The following is a 16,391-nucleotide window of genomic DNA, read 5'->3' as shown; positions in this document are numbered from 1 at the left end:
AAGCAGTTCCTCTGATTGATGAATCCGTCGCGAATATTTCACTCTCTAGCTGGAAAACAAGCGCGATCGTCGCAACGAGGAAAAGATCTCTATCAACGGAACGAGAAGAGATAAAACGAGGTTATAGGACTCGTTATCACCGGGACGGAAAGGAAAGGGGGAAGCCACAGTTGCACCTACTCCGCTACTCGACGAGATGATCGAAATGAATCACCAACCTCGTCTCATTTCCATCGTGTTCCCAACTCCTATTCTTATCTTGTCATTTTGTCCCCTGTTTCTCTCCGCGGAGCCAATTCTAATCGTAATTTATTGAAACTTGAATCGATTCGTGCTGGTTGTACGCAAACGCGAATGTCTAACGAGTCCTTCGGGTGCTATTGCCATAGAGTGAAATGTATTATGTCGGCGTCTGTATGCGGACCATTCAGTTTGAGCCCTTCATTATTAAAACATTTATGTAACGGTCTCGAATCCGACAATCGACATTTATACAGAAACGTTCGCAAAATGAATCGCGTCCCAGTTTGTACCCAAGAGTACAGCCCCACACATATTTTGCCATCTCGAATAGCGGCAAAATTAATTAAACGCTGGTAATAGGAAGTTTTGCAAGAACAATCGAAATTGTATCAGCGAATGGTAAATCGGATCGATCCTCGCCAAGCTGTTACCTTTGTCATGGTTTCGAATGGCCGCATCGCAGGATTTGATCTCATAACGATAAATAAAAACGCCGCGAAATAACAATAGGCCGAAAATAACAGGCAGATAATTTCCTCACTTCGTAACGTCGAGAACAATGAAAAGCCTCTTCTGGTGAATGCAATGGGAGGAAGATGGCTACCATCGTTCGCTACCTCCATCAAACCACTCCCTTCACTTTAATCCGTCCCGATTCCCATCCCTTTCAAGCGGAAACGATAAGAAGTCAAGAAAACTTCTCCAATTCCATCGGGAAATAATTGCCTGAAAATAAAACGGGACAACCTTGGAGGGAGTCGAGGTGGCTGATCTTGAAAAAGAATCAGCAAGGTAGGAAGTGAAAGTTCATTCAACAAGTACTCCCCAGATGGAGGAGAAACCATGCTAATACAATTGCTTTGCGATGGAAACCAGGCGTTTTTGTTATTCATGAATCCACTAGACGATATCAGAGTTTACGCCCACTGCGAGCTTGTCGGCGCGCTTAAACGGTGAAATTTAATCCAGCAGACACCCCGAGAATCAATAAAATATCGAGTGCAATAAATTCGATTTTCGCCTTTTAAGGTAAAGAAAGAGATGATCTCTTGTTGGAAGCGAAACGACACTGAAGAGCAATTTTCGCCGGATTTCTGAAAGAAAATGTATTCAGAGAAAAGTGTGTAACGTTGAATAGATATACCTATCGTTGGAAAAGAAAGTCGATAACTAGGGGATTTTACGACGAAATCTCGTCGTCCTTGTTATTCATAGAGCTGCCATGCGAAATATGAATTGATGCACTCTAACGCGTATAAGCGTACTTACGTATAGAAAATATGCAAACCCTGTGGATAAAACTGAATATGGAATATCCGTATTCGTGTTACGACACTATGAAATATTCGGTATTTCCTCTCGTATATAACCAAACTAATTGTGTATACAAAAAGCGACAAATTAAACGGTGAAATTGCACTTCGTTTGGATAAAACTGCTTTTTTAGTTTTAGTACAATTGTTTAGGCAAATTTACAAACATGAACATTTTTGGTTTGACGTTAAGAGATAAAAATTACGTTATTATGAGATAAATTACATTTATAACATAAACAGGGATTTCATCGTTATTACTGAGATTTAAAACCTGCGTGCGTTTGTATCTCTATTAAGAATTATTTTTTATACTCTCCATTTTAATTATGATAAAATGGTCTTAATCAATCTCTTAGAAATCGAAACTTTATAATATTTGTAACTAGGTGTACTCGAATATTTTCCATATTTTGATATCTAAAGATTATCAAATATTTAAATGTACAGTCGATGTGTTCATATTATTTATATAAAAACCTTAAAACTCTGCAACATGTGAGCTCTCGAAAAATCAATTTCGACAAATATTCTCCACAAAATACTTCAATTGAAACGACACGTTTCTCCATCAAAGAGACTCTTCACTTGGAAACCGAGTATTAGAGTTCCATCTCTATTTTTCTGGAATACCTGCTATGTTTTCACAGCAAAGTGTGCAGTAAGAAACAAATGGGAAATAACATTGCTATTTCGTAAAAATAACTTGTAAACAATTTAGTCGTCTGCCATTTTGTACCACCTCAGACGATTTACACGATGATTCCATTGACTGTTCGAATATTTCTGTACGCAATTTCTCGTATCTCGCATTCAATCTTCGATTTTCCCGTGGGAAAAGCGCAGCTTTCCAACCTGGAAATACTATAGTTCACACGCGTGCAAAAATAAAATAGAATCACTGCGAAACAAATATCGTTATATTCACTGGATATAATCGGATCATTATTTAATGAATTTATTATTTTAACGAACATCAAATTTCTTTTATTTCTTTCGCATAATATATAAATTCATTTATGATTTCCTAAAACTAAATTTAACTATTTTTAAGAGGAAAGCCATTTATTCTGTCACATTAATTTCATTAAATAAAAAATAATCAATTTACTTCCTTTTACGACAAAAAAAATTAGATTTGTTTCCATTAACGTATTTCTCAGAGTAAAGTGAGAGAACGATGCGTCGTCATAGTTGTTTGAAAACAAGAGCAAGAAAAAAATGGTAAACGGCCACGAAATGAATTTTCTTCTGGAAACTCGTTTGAGGAAGCATCTAGCTTCGCTTCTAACCGAAGAGTAAAAAAGAGCAAGGCAAGAAATTTGTGACGAGGAGGATGAGGATAGAGGGCCGAGAATAGAAAAGACAGTGCAGGCCTGAATGGTAATTAATTACCAGAGACCACTCGCTGTCGCCGGAAGCTCTCGATTCGCGATGCACGGTGGAATATGAAATTCAATTAGCTTGTACGTGAGCACACTTCCGAATCCACAGAATTAGAACCGCTGTCCGTAAGCTTCTTCCACGATTTTCCGAAACCTTTTTCTACGCATGATGCTGGGAATTAACTTCTCTGAATTTTTTTCTTTATGTAATTAGGATAATTTGTTGTTCAATTTCTCGCAGTGATGCATCCGTGTTGGTAATACAGTTTGTCTCGACGATCGAAATATATTCGTTCGAATGCTTGCTCTAATTTGTTTACGCATTTATCCTCGCGAATTACATATATTCTCATTTGCCTCGTAAGAAAACTAGCATGGTTTCAATCCAGGAAAAATTTCCGGTAAAGCGTTTCGTTCAACGGATATGGCCCTATCATTTGATATTCCCTCAGTGCCCTGCGTTTTTCCTGTGTATCTATCGAATATCTCATTTCGAACCAAAAGTAATAAAACTCATGGCGAAAGTAATCATCTACCTGAAGCAAGTACTCTGCGCCGTTAACGGGAAAAGTTTCGTTTGCATGCGTGCATACCTATTTGAACATACCTATCAAATCGTTTAATATAGTTGCACTGTGTTCTACGTTTCGTTTGATGTAGGAAAATGGGAACGTTTTGAAATCATTCGCGAGTAAGATTATCTTGCTTTGGTTTTAAAGCGTATTGGATAAACATTATCTCGTATTACGTATGAGACAATTGCGGTTCAAGATACTCTGATTTCTGTAGATTTCTTTTAATCTTCTAGTACCAAACCGGTTCGAACGAAGATTAGAGACGTAGCGGAAAAATGAAAATTACACGGTTATGCGAGATACGATTTAACGAGCGTATAATTACTAATTTTTACAGAAACGCATTAATAATATCTCAGCTTTCTAATCAATCACAATAATTAAGAGACACGTCAACCGTAATCTATCATCGGTTTATATTTTATCATTTTTTACTTCAATTCTTTCCTTCTGTCTTTTTATACCACAGATAATCACATCAGTGTATAATATTAGAAAATTTAGATTCTTCACATTTTGTTTTGTTATTATACGCGAAGGAGACGGGACCCAAGAAACTGCGAATGCAGATCCAAACAAAAGTAGGAAGACTGCAGCCTTTTCGTCGTTAATGTATTTCAATCCGCACGCACCACGACTGGCAAAGTCGTTTTCTTAGAAAATGGAATGATTCGGATTCGGCTACATTTACACATTTATGGAATATCGATTTCCGGCTCCTTCGGTGGAAGAGACAGCCTGGAAGCTTTCGTATATTCACAGACTGAATTCGCCGAAGGCTAGACCGCGTTAAAGCCATCGGGAACCGCAGTCGCGAATTCCGATCGATCAAGTTACAATACAAGAAGCGTCGGTAATAGCAACGTTATTTTATAGTTGAGTCGTAAACTTTGTAGCAAAATTAATATACCTGAGTTTGACACAAATTAATCGATGTTTGAGCTGGTATAGTTTACTTAAAAAATATCTCAAACGAAAGTTTATTGTCGCTAAATAAAGGATGCATTAATACAGAAAACACAAGACGACAAAGAATTATTTATTATTTAGTTATTTAGTTATTTTCCACAAAGAATCACTTCGAAATCTTCTTTTATATCAATATATCTTTTATTTAATGTCAATGAACTTTAATTTACCTTATAACGACTAATTCGTGTCACAGACTTGTATATGCATTTTTTCTCTTTTTTTTAGATATTAAAATTTCTAATGATACGGATATCGTATAATAAATGAACGAATGAGAGTAAATTTCCTGGAAAATAATACTAAAGATTTTTTTTAATATAGCAACCACAGTAAGGCCGGAAGTTATCGTTCAGCTCAATGGCCAGCAGCTTCGACTTTTTAAGAATATGGTTTCCGATAGCTTCAGAGAACATCCTCAATCCGAGCTCCGAAAATTCTATCTAGGATGTACGTCGGCTGCTCCCGTATTTACATGCGCATTCTAAAAGAGATGTAAGCAAAATTGCCCGGGGTTTTGCGGGATCTCTACCCCTTGAACGTCGCGTACGTGTGTGCGGCAACTTTAAAACTCGGGAACAACTTCAGATGGTGCGGGAATAAAATATGATTCATTCCTCGCAGCGGGAAAGGCACGTAGGTAAATCCTTGCTGCAGATTTGAGAAATCTCCGGATATAATTCTCCCGTTCTTCCTCCGCGCCTTCCACCCGCCCCAATGCCACGCTAACATTCTAACGTATTCTATTTTGCAAATGTATAATTTAGACATCGAACGAATATTTCGATGTAGCCTAAAATTTTGTGCAGAAAATACGTGACTTCTATGTTAAAGATTATCTTCCTCACTTCCATTCCCGTGAAAAATTATTCGCTTCAAATAAAATTTTCCATATTCGTGAACAGGTAAAAATCAAATTCACCAAAGTTTCAATGTGCTACGTGGCTTTACCTAAATCCCACAATTAAAATGTTCTTGAAACAATCCCGAATTCCTCTGAGCCAATTACTAAATCACGTAGGATTACGGTGTTAATGCAACAGTCAAAGGGGAATGCCTTTTTAACGTGAAATTTAATTACGCATTATTCATCTTGCTGTCGTATTTGACAAGGTGGTGTAAAAGCCTCGAGCGGATTTCGTCTTTGATGTACTTTTTCGTTTTTTCCTCGCCGCAAGTCCGGTGAAAGTTTCAACTTCCAAATCCGATCAAAAGCTTTACACGAGTGTCAGCGCAGCTGGTGCTGTGCACGAAAGATTCGAGAACCTGTTCAGCAAAGTCGTTTAAGGAATTTATAAATTTTCGTTTTCTATGGTGATAAAATACCTACTTCATATAAAGCTTTACTGTCGATGCTATTAAGAGCGTGGAATTTAGAAACAAAGTGATTACTCTTCAATTGCATCGACAAACATGTTTATTCAGATAAGATCAAGAGAAACGTTGGTATAACACGTAACAATTTCATCAACAGCTTATAATCAGACGAGACGATGGAAATCGTGTTAGACAACGAAGAGGCGGAATTCCTTTATAACGTATCTTCTACTGTATCGAAATGTCTTGTAATCACGCGACGATATCTAAAGATAAAGCATTTTATCAATTCATTCTTATCGCGCGCGACGAGAACTACTCCCTCCGCAATAAACCGAAAGAATCTATCGGGAAAACTCGGAGAGAGTTTAAGAACGACCACGATCGTTGTCAATTATCGGGTGTACGTGTATCTATCATATCTGGAAGAAACCGGGCAGACGAGTTAAATCGATTATAGTCAAGTCAGCCGCCCGAGATGCCTCTTGGTAATTGAAAGATGCCTTCAATCAGCGATACCTGAAACCATTGATGAAGAAATCATCTCGCCGATGCTCTACATTCGTTTCCATCGTTTTTCTTGGATAAATTTCCTCGTTTATATACGGGGTGATTCGTTTTTAATTTATATATACAGTGCTCCCTCAAATAACGCGGTTTCGATTATACGCGAATCATTTTTCTTTTTGATAGATTTCTTTTTTTTTCTTTACACGTATTTCTAATCAATTTATTTAGCATATCTTTACAATTTCCCCTATCATGGCGAATAAGAGAAATAAAAAAGAAGAGATGCGACTTCGTTCGTGTGAACTAATTCCTCAAAAATTGCCGTTACATACAAGAAGCAATGGCACCGAGTTCAAACACATAACGAACCATTATGGAACTTGGAAAAGAAATCAAACAACCAGTATGTCTTCGCGAACTACATAACCACAGTTTCACCGCAGATATGCATAAGAACAAATGAGTTCTTATCGTTTTCTTCTTCAAACAGTTTCTTAACTGTTTAAATTCAACGTTGCTGGTCAATGCATATTGCAATGATTTCAAAAAGGTAGATTGCATCAAATCGTCTTACAGTGAAGAATAGTACATGTTATGCACGTGCATTGGAAAACATAAATGTATTTATGTATACATATGAGTATCTATCATAAAAGATATAACTTAGAAAAAAAACGAAGCTGGTACCCCGCTGGGGGTAGCCGCCCACATGCTATATTATTTTTTATTTATATTTTTTTTTCTTCACCAACAAGATATAACACTTTACCAAATGTCCGCAAGGACAAATTGTAAAATAACCAAAATAAAATAAAAAAAAAAAAAAAAATATGAGTATCTATGTACCTTACTTTTTATGGGAGGGAGGGCGTCCGCAACTACGCAAATTTCATTCTGCGCAGTCAGTCAGTGCTCTTAACCTCTGCGTTGTTGGAGAGAACACTGTATCAGGATCAAAAGAGTGAAGTTTATGGGACAACAAGATTGAAAAGTGCCATTGTCAGGTAGACGTTATTATTGGAATTTGTAAACTTTTATTCGAATGTGAATTCTGGTCAGCATCGACGACAATATACAAACGCAAAGAAAACAATGATGGTTAACAATAAATAATGGTAAAACTATATAAAAGGAACTACCTAGCTGTCAGGGGCAGAGTCGGATCGGTAATAATTCTTGTTTCGTTGCGCTATGGGCAATAGGTTTGCGTCCCTATCACGATGGCCTGTTTATTATTCAAGCAAGAGAGAAAAACGAGAGGGAAACTGAGCAGTATCGAATGGATTTGCAAGTTAATTGCCAACCATATACTCCGTCATTACTCTTTAAATAATAACATTGCCATGTTTCGTCGAGACAAGAATCGCGTCCAGAACAGAGAGAAATTCGCGCGATTGTTTTTCAGAGAACAGAAACAAAGAGGCAGGAGTCGATCATTGGCAGGTTAATTAATTAATTATTAATTGGTTAATTAATATCTTCTATTGTAAGTAATTTTCCGTCGAATAAAATGCAGAAACAAATGTTTATAAGCAAAATGCCGACGTTTCCATCCATCTGTTCAATGTGTGTTTTACACATTCGTGCGAGAACGAGAAATGAAATACCAGGTATTCTCGCGTCAATTGTATACTCGTGGTTTAATCACGTTAATTTACCGCGAGCGCCATTTAGCTGATCACTTTTTTTTATTTCCAAGCAATGAATGATGCCATACATGTCGTAATCACAATTACATTGTATGCTTCCAGCATACAAGTGTGAACATTAACGAAATCGGCTTTGATTCTCGAATAATCCCGAACCCCCTTTCACCAGCACGTTCATTAATCCACGTTATCACCACACGGGAAATTCAAAAAGTATCGTTATATACGAATTCCAGTGGATCGTTACGACGAACACTGACAAATATTCCGGTACAGAGCCGGTGAAAACGACTCACGGTCCGACAAATAGGTCCGTAAGAGATAAGTCGCCGGTTACAAGTGGATGGTTACGGAACAATGAATGCGGAAGGACGGTCAGAAAAGGTCAAAGCCTGGCTGGTATTGGCTTTCGAGCCAGCAGCCTGGTCAGTGTCCGTCCGGTGAAATACGTCCGCGAATACGAACGGCCGTCCATTTGTCGCTTGTCCGTGTCTCCCTGTTCCACCCCCGATGCTGCCCCATCCAGACAGAGCACCTTCTCTCGGCCTCCGACTACTACTCCACGACCTGGTTGTTCTCCATTTCTCAGCCGATCTAATTTAACGAGAATGCCTGCCATGCACACCTACGAAACCTCAGAGGAGGTACAGGAAAGATCTATCTAAACAAATGTGTTCTTTGATCTCATTTCTTGAGGATTTTAGAGGCGGTCACTGGTCACTTTAATTTTTAAATATTGTGATTATATGACTGTTCTTGTTATAAACTAAAATTTATAGAATATTTTAGCATAGTTATAAATGAAGAATATCATCAAAATTTTAATGCAGCTTCCGCTTGCAAGAAATATATACGAAGTATAATTAATAAACCGTTGAGGATGTAAATATATAATAATAATCCAAAAGCTACTAAATTATTAATCGTCGTAATTGAAAAATCATTTTTAATAACATCAATAGAAATTGGGTATTATCGCCCAACCTTATTATATATCACCTTCTATGCAAGTTCATTTCTGCTTGATCCTTTGTAACCTAATAACCATAATAGTTTGAGAAGTAACTTTTAGTTATTGTAACGTTATGAAACATCAAGGAGTGACAACAAACTAACTTTTAAGTTTTATGTTTAAAAAATCACTGTGTATTTGGATCTGCAGAAACATTCCATATCTCAACATCACGATAATTTTTCTCTAAAATAACATAAAATAAAATAAAATATTAACCAACAATTTATGAATGCACTAAAACTTCAAAGGTTTAAGAATATAACTTTCTCTTTTTCCTTTTTTTTTTTTTTTTTTTCTGAAGGTTCAACATATTTTCACCCTTGTCCAAAGAATGGCTCTCGTAAACCAAGGTAGGTAATATGTTAACGGTAGAATTTAGAGGCTGGAAATGGACGTTTAGGATGATGGTAGAGAGAGAAGCTTTCAATGCCAAACGGAAAATCCAACAAGCGTGGTGGCTTAGTGGCTGTTTCCCTCATCCAGCTCATTATTCATGGCCTCAGAGCTCCTTGCATTCGCGCATTGACTTGTCTACGCGACAGTAGAAAAATAACTTTTATCGGTATCAGAAGAAAGGCATGTCAAACTCGTTCGAGCATCACTTTCATACGATTCACTGGATTTCAGCTCCAAAACCTTTCAGGTTTACTTCGATCATATAAAATATTGGCCAATGCTTCCTTGTGTGATATGTCGATATCACATAGAGAAAAGAGATAAATATGATTAAATTATCCCCGCGTTACACGCAAGATATACCACAAGTTTGTAATCCGAAAATACGATTCGAACCTTAATAAGAATTAAGTTCAACAAAGAATCTCCGTGAGCAACGTGGAGACAGTGACGTAATGTTTCTAGGCGCACGATAAATTGGATCGTTCTTCCTCAGAGACTCTATCTTGGTGCAAACTGACTTTTTCCTTCCTTCTTTTATCTCTGCTACTCTCGAAGCATGCCTGGGAAATGTACGGCCCTGGGAATCGTCCCGTCACTTCGAACTAGGAGCGCTAACGATCCACCGAGTGCCGGTTGTTGTCCAATGTGAAAAGCAACACGGCAATCGTAAACGGCACCTCGCTGGAATCTAACCGTACTGCGCTTCTATTCCATGTAATTCGATCCCAACTTTCCGTTCCAGTACCATAATAAATTTAATAAACAAAGAAATTTTAGTTGCTCGCATAATATCGATATAATCGTAAAAATCGAGGAATAACGATCGTAATTCTCCGTAATTAAGATAAGGTGTAGTACAAGTTATCACGTTAAAACATTAAAACGAATACTTCACCCATGAAATTACAACGATAACAGTTTGCTATTTCAAGCGAAGTAACAAATAGAAAGTTACGGGCCAGACAGGTCAGGAAGAGTATATACAATAGCATTAAGATTCAAGTGGAACAGTTTACGGAAACTCTCGGCGAACCAATCAGAAAATAAGATATAACGGTGTCGTTGCATGTATTATTCATAGCATCTCTTCGCCGACTCTAACTACGACCCGTTGAAAATTTAAACCGATTCATGAAAATACACTTTCGATCAGGCATTATCGTTAATTTGAACTAAGAGTATCGTTTACGATAGTCGTATCATAATATTATTCCTCGAACAACTGAGCTACAAAATCTATGTACTACGATTCCTTCGAATCAAACTTGTTTCTCAAAAAATATTATATTTATAATATTATATTTATATAAAGATGACAGAGGAAGAGCGCGATAACTCAAATTTTTCGGGTTTTCTAGAGGAAAATTCAAAATGTAGTATCATATTAAAATATCCCTTTTTAGTCATCAAGTACTTAGCTGTAAAATTTAGAAAATCAGGGAAAAGAATGCATCGAGCTTTTTCCATGCAATCTTCATATCGGAGATGAACAAGTTCGGAGGCCAATACCCAATGGTCGGTATTAAGGTCTAAGAAAGAATTTGTGTAAATCAAGGTACACCATAAAAAGGTCTACTCTAATGGTCACCAAGCTACAGACAGGGTATAAAAGACAAAGCAAAAAGGTCAGTAGATGAAAGCGAGACGACAGAGGAAATAAGAAAAAGATCGTGATGTCTGGCACGAAACGTATAGAGCCAGCAGCCTGCCGTGAAACACTCCATTCAATGGCGTTTGGTCCTCAGCTGGGGGTGGAAAGAAGTTCTTAGGATATGGGAGCAACGTGTGCAAGTTATACGATTCAACATTCGGTGCACACAGCTCGAGCCGAGGTTTGCGGAACAACCTCCATTTCCAACCACCTCCGGAAGGTCGGTCGAGGTAGGTCTGCGTTTGACGAGAATAAGAGGAACGTCAAAGTTAGCGGTTCTCAACCTAAGAAGCCGATATTGTTTTTCTGCAATTCTGTTTATTTTATTATCAATTGTTCTCGATTTCGTGAGTCACCGTATATTTAATCTCAATAAAGATACGTGACCATTTTTTTATGTGATATATTCAAATTTCGACAGATTAAAACAGAATTAAAATAGAAACTTTTATTCGACTGTTTCTTGTAATGTTAAATTGCTTACTGACACTAATTATAAAAGTATTCAAATGGCGTGCGCTACATCAGCAAAAACACAGCTGTTCGAAGAGATGTATCGAAGTACATAATCCACACACGTGGCGAACTGTGTTAAGTGTCCTCGTCGATTCAAAAACTCGATACGCATCGGAGGTTTACGCGACTGATCTATAAAGGATTGGCAGGCTGTTTCGAGGATGTATCGTACGTAAAGTCTGGAACTATCACGTATTTTGCTCGAAGGTCGTACCGATATCCAATTACGGGATGTGTGTGATATGCACACAATATATGATCGACGCGTACGCAAACACACATGGATGATCTTACATAAGAACGTCATACTCTCACGCATTGCTTAGAGGACGCGTCACAACACCATAGCGAGAAGAGGAAATGCATACACACATGCCCGATTGAGGTAAAGAGTCACTTTAATTGTCAATTGGTTGTTAATCCACGTCAATTATCACAAACTTGTTTATCGCAATACTTTAGTTATATACGTGTGAACGTGTCAAGTAGAACGGAATGACCTTGGAAACATTATCGAGTATAGCTACATGAGCGAATTAAATGACCTCCGAGTATATTGTATCGTATAAGCACATCGCTCGAAAGGATCGCGAAGCCAATTTTCCGGATTATAAGGGATAATTCTCTGAGATTAACTGGAATGGAATGAAGAACTTCTATAGAGTGTACATAATCAATGTTATAGGAAATTTTTATGATATATTCTGTTATGATTCTACTTTTTTTTATTTATACAAATGTATGTTTTTGGAATCATTTGAAATATAAGATACATTTTTAAAAGAAAAAATCTACTAACGGAGAATTAACAAGGAATTTACGTAAAACAGATGTTTACTTGTTTAACGAACGCGAAGATCTAAACATTGACTGAGACTGAGACACAGCTTCTACCTAGAATTCTACCTTAAAATTGTTTCAGTGTTCGCAAACTGTGTACCTCTGAAAAGCTTACGTCAAACCACAATGTCCAGGTTGACTTAGGGCGGACGAAGCTGCCCGAACGTGTCGAAATCAGCTGCCAATGTAAACTGCGTGCTTACGACGCTCGGTAAAGCTTTCTAACACGCCGCTGATTTTGTGAGAGAAAACAAACGCAGGCCGTACAGGATTTTAATCGAACTTGCCTGCCTTCGAAAGGAAAATTTATGGTCGGTTTAAAAGAGATTCATCGATCGTCTACACTGCATACCACCATCATAAATCTTAATAAGAAAATTTACGGAAAATCAGAGAGTATCTAATGAAATTCCACGAAATCGCAGTAAAATTGCCCTTATCAATTTATCGATACCTTTGCCTTCATTTGATATTATGATTCGTTAGGTATCGAAGTTAAATGCAGGTTAAAATATAATTTAAGATTCTTCTAAAGATTTTCCGATATAGAGGAGCATGGAAAATAAGCCTCGCCGTATCTGCAAAGTCATTCAGTGCAAACGAAGTAGTACAACTACGTTGTTTACGGTCTACAGTTTCTCTTCTCTTTACCACAAACAGTCTTGGAATCTTCCGAAGTTATTCCACGTTTCTTTATCGTATAAAACGTTCGAGAAATCAAGGAGAAAAATGGTCCACCGGGTTTCGACGGTAATTCCTTCACAATTCTCTAACATCACAACCTTTTCCCTCTCCATCTTCATCCACCAACATTCTTTTTTCTCCTGCTTTCTCGCCTTTCGCTTTCTACCTTTTGGAAACACGACGGTTCGTTTCCTACCATGAAAAAAGCAGATACGATTTTTGAAAAGATCGTGTATTCAGGAAACAATACTCTCTATCGAATGAAAGCGATATTATACGTATGGCATAGTGTAATTCCCTTGAAAAATTAATAACGGAATAGAAAATATAGTATAGAGTATAAAATAGGAGAAATATAAAATATAGAAAAATTTGATTTTCAATATAATGAAATTTTGCAAATTATTAGATATTAAATAATATATAAAAGTTATCGGAATTTTCAGAGTTAACTAGATAAATGAAAGTCAGTTGGATGATTGGAATGGATTTATACAAATCAATTCCACGTGATAGCCGTGTAAATTCATCGGTATATCATTTAGTCGAAGTTTTAACATGACCATTTAGCGGAAGATATATGCACTCACATAAATGTATATACGTGTACTGTTGAAGGAAACATTCAACTTAATTTCACGGTCTACCATCTATCCGCAATAAATGAATTCGAGTCGCGTCAGTTTTTTTTTTTCACCGCATTACCTATATAGCACTCACGAATAGTTCTTACTCAAGATTAATGTCGTATTTGTTACGCTCGCAACGCGTATAATTTTATGTGCTAGAACTATAACTACTCCGCGATATTACTGTAACACATGATATCACTGAATATGTAACTGAGCTTATTACTTCAGCAGGCTAGTGTTTCAATATGAAAACCAAACTTAAAATTCACACATATATGAAAATTCTTCTTTACGATTACGTATTAATTGCAGGAATAACCGTATAATACGATGGCTTTTTTTCTTTCAAAGTTTCACTTACATAACCTTCTTTGACTTCACATCTTCAGCTTACACAGAGACGCTAAAAATTCGAATCAATAAAATATTGTCCAATATCTTTTTCTCAAAATTCAATGTTAAAACGTTTTTATACAAGGCTCGAGACGATGGTGGGCGTCGATCCCAGACGACAATTGATGATATATACATACTTAGATAACCATCCAAAATGGAAGTAGCTGACGAGAAATTCATAAGACCGCGTTTTATATGTGACTCACCGTGTCTAGGTTGAATAGACTCGAGACCTTCTTCAGGAACCCGTCCTGCGACTTCTTCTTTCTTCTGGTGGTCATCCTTCTCGCGCCCAATCGATCGCCGTTTGATGTAAATTAATCCAATTAATCCAGACACTTCAGGCAGCGTCGAGCCACATATTTTTCTTGTGGAACTCGGAAAACCACACTTTACGAAAACGAAACAAGAAGCAGAGTTTATGACAAAATCGATCCGTTTTGTACGATCTGTTTATGCGAGAGGAATCGTGGCAAAAGTAAAATTCGTTCCTCAAATTATTAAAAATCTATCGTAAAATATACGTAATAAAAGTTAAAATGATATATTATTTCTGTTGCGTATATCTATTTATTCGACAAACTTCAAGCCCAAATTCTTTACTGCGGTATTTCATTTTCGTGTAGATATTGATTCAAAGCTAATAGGTTATACTATATTTAGACTGCCATAAATATATAACATAGTATGCAATTAGAAATGATTGGGTTTGAATAATATTGTATCCTTTCCCCTGCAAAAGGTTCTGCACGAAAGTTTATCGTACTGGTGCAACGTGAAAGTGTCTCGACCACTTGAAAACTCAATCTAACGAGGAAACACGAGACCCGTTGCATAGACCGGTAATTTTATATGCGTCAAATACATCATAGATTCGAAATCGCGATTACAGCGACACGGAGTCGTATTATAACTCCCCCAGCGGCCTATTTCCTGCGAGCCCGTGCCGCATTTATATCTCACGCAAGTGCAACCTAATTGATAAAAGCCAGGGACATAGGCCCGTCCTACTTAGATCGGTTAACCCGAATCGCTTGGCAAATAACGCGGGAACTATTTCTCTATGATTGTCACGTGTTATTGCTGAACTTTATGTAATATGTAATCAGCGGCGTCGATAAATCGTCGCGTATATACAAACACGTAAGGTATGCAAACTCATAAAAGTTCTCATACGAATGGAACGAAGCGAAAATAGTCTACTTAATACGTATATTTGTTATAGGAAAATATTTAAAAAGAAATAAAAACTAAATTATTTATAGAACATATAATTAATTCTTTACTTATAAATTATCGCTTAAATAAAACCAACAAAGTTTAAATTTTAATGATAAAATGGCTCGACCATTCGAATCGCGCGCCACCTGTTTTGAAATCGATCAAAATCGATTTCCGATATTCATGAAAGAAACGACGTATAAAAGAGAAGAAACAAATGCTACTACGATTTCTTCTGAATCATAGAATTTACAAATGCTTACAAATGTACGAACAACTCACGCTATCGCGTATTCCGAAAAGCTAAGTACGAGAAAAGGTTAGTAGATGCTCCGTAAAGAGAATGCACTCTCCAGTTCGACCGGTGAACTGCACGCCCTGGGCGATCGATCAGTGAAAGTATGGAGTACGAAGTGGCACACAATCCTCGTCTGACTTGATATCTCCCGATATGTGTAATTCACATATTTTTTCGAGCACAAGGCAAAAAGCGATTCTATGTTCACACAAAAACCATGTACATATGTATAAAAGGTTCCCTCTTTACATAGTAGGCATGTACAACGCTACACATTCGTATACTACGTGTGTGTACACACGAGTACGCTTATATTGTAAACAGGTTGTCCGTCCGTCTCACTCTAGTGCGCGCTAAGCGTACTCCTGTCCAGCGTACCGTGACGAATGACGACGCGGATAAGGAAACTCACGATTGCGGGCCTCCGATTTCCACGTGGACATGCGCTTCACGCACACACTATGGGCGCTATTCGTTCATCTTTGCGAAGAACTAAAAATCTTGAATTACTTTTAGCACGAACGCCTCATTCAAAAAGAAAACAGCAATGAAACGTCAAGCATATACTTAGAAACGAAATGTACTGTTATATCTGGCGTCCTTCGCGCGTATCGCTTATTCGTCACATAATGGCAAGAAACGTAACATAGACTTTCAACTATTTCATTTCTGAGAATATCTTTAGTTCGATTCGCGTGTCGTTTTATACGAAGAATGATGCCCGTTAAAAACAAAAAACATTCAAATTTCTCAATTGCCACGTGTTCCTGTCGCACTA

The 16,391-nt window shown here is 37.3% G+C and overlaps 1 protein-coding gene across 22 annotated transcripts in view; it reads right to left on the bottom strand.

Annotated features, from left to right (window-relative positions):
- Window positions 1-16,391, bottom strand: part of LOC132905038 (disks large 1 tumor suppressor protein) — a 523,073-nt gene that overhangs the window by 115,614 nt on the left and 391,068 nt on the right. The gene's annotated exons all lie outside the window — the stretch shown is intronic.

This window comes from Bombus pascuorum, chromosome 1 (genome assembly GCF_905332965.1).
Source record: "Bombus pascuorum chromosome 1, iyBomPasc1.1, whole genome shotgun sequence".
Lineage (NCBI taxonomy): Eukaryota > Metazoa > Arthropoda > Insecta > Hymenoptera > Apidae > Bombus > Bombus pascuorum.
Note: the sequence above shows the minus strand (reverse complement) of the source record. Positions and strands in the feature narration are given on the sequence as shown.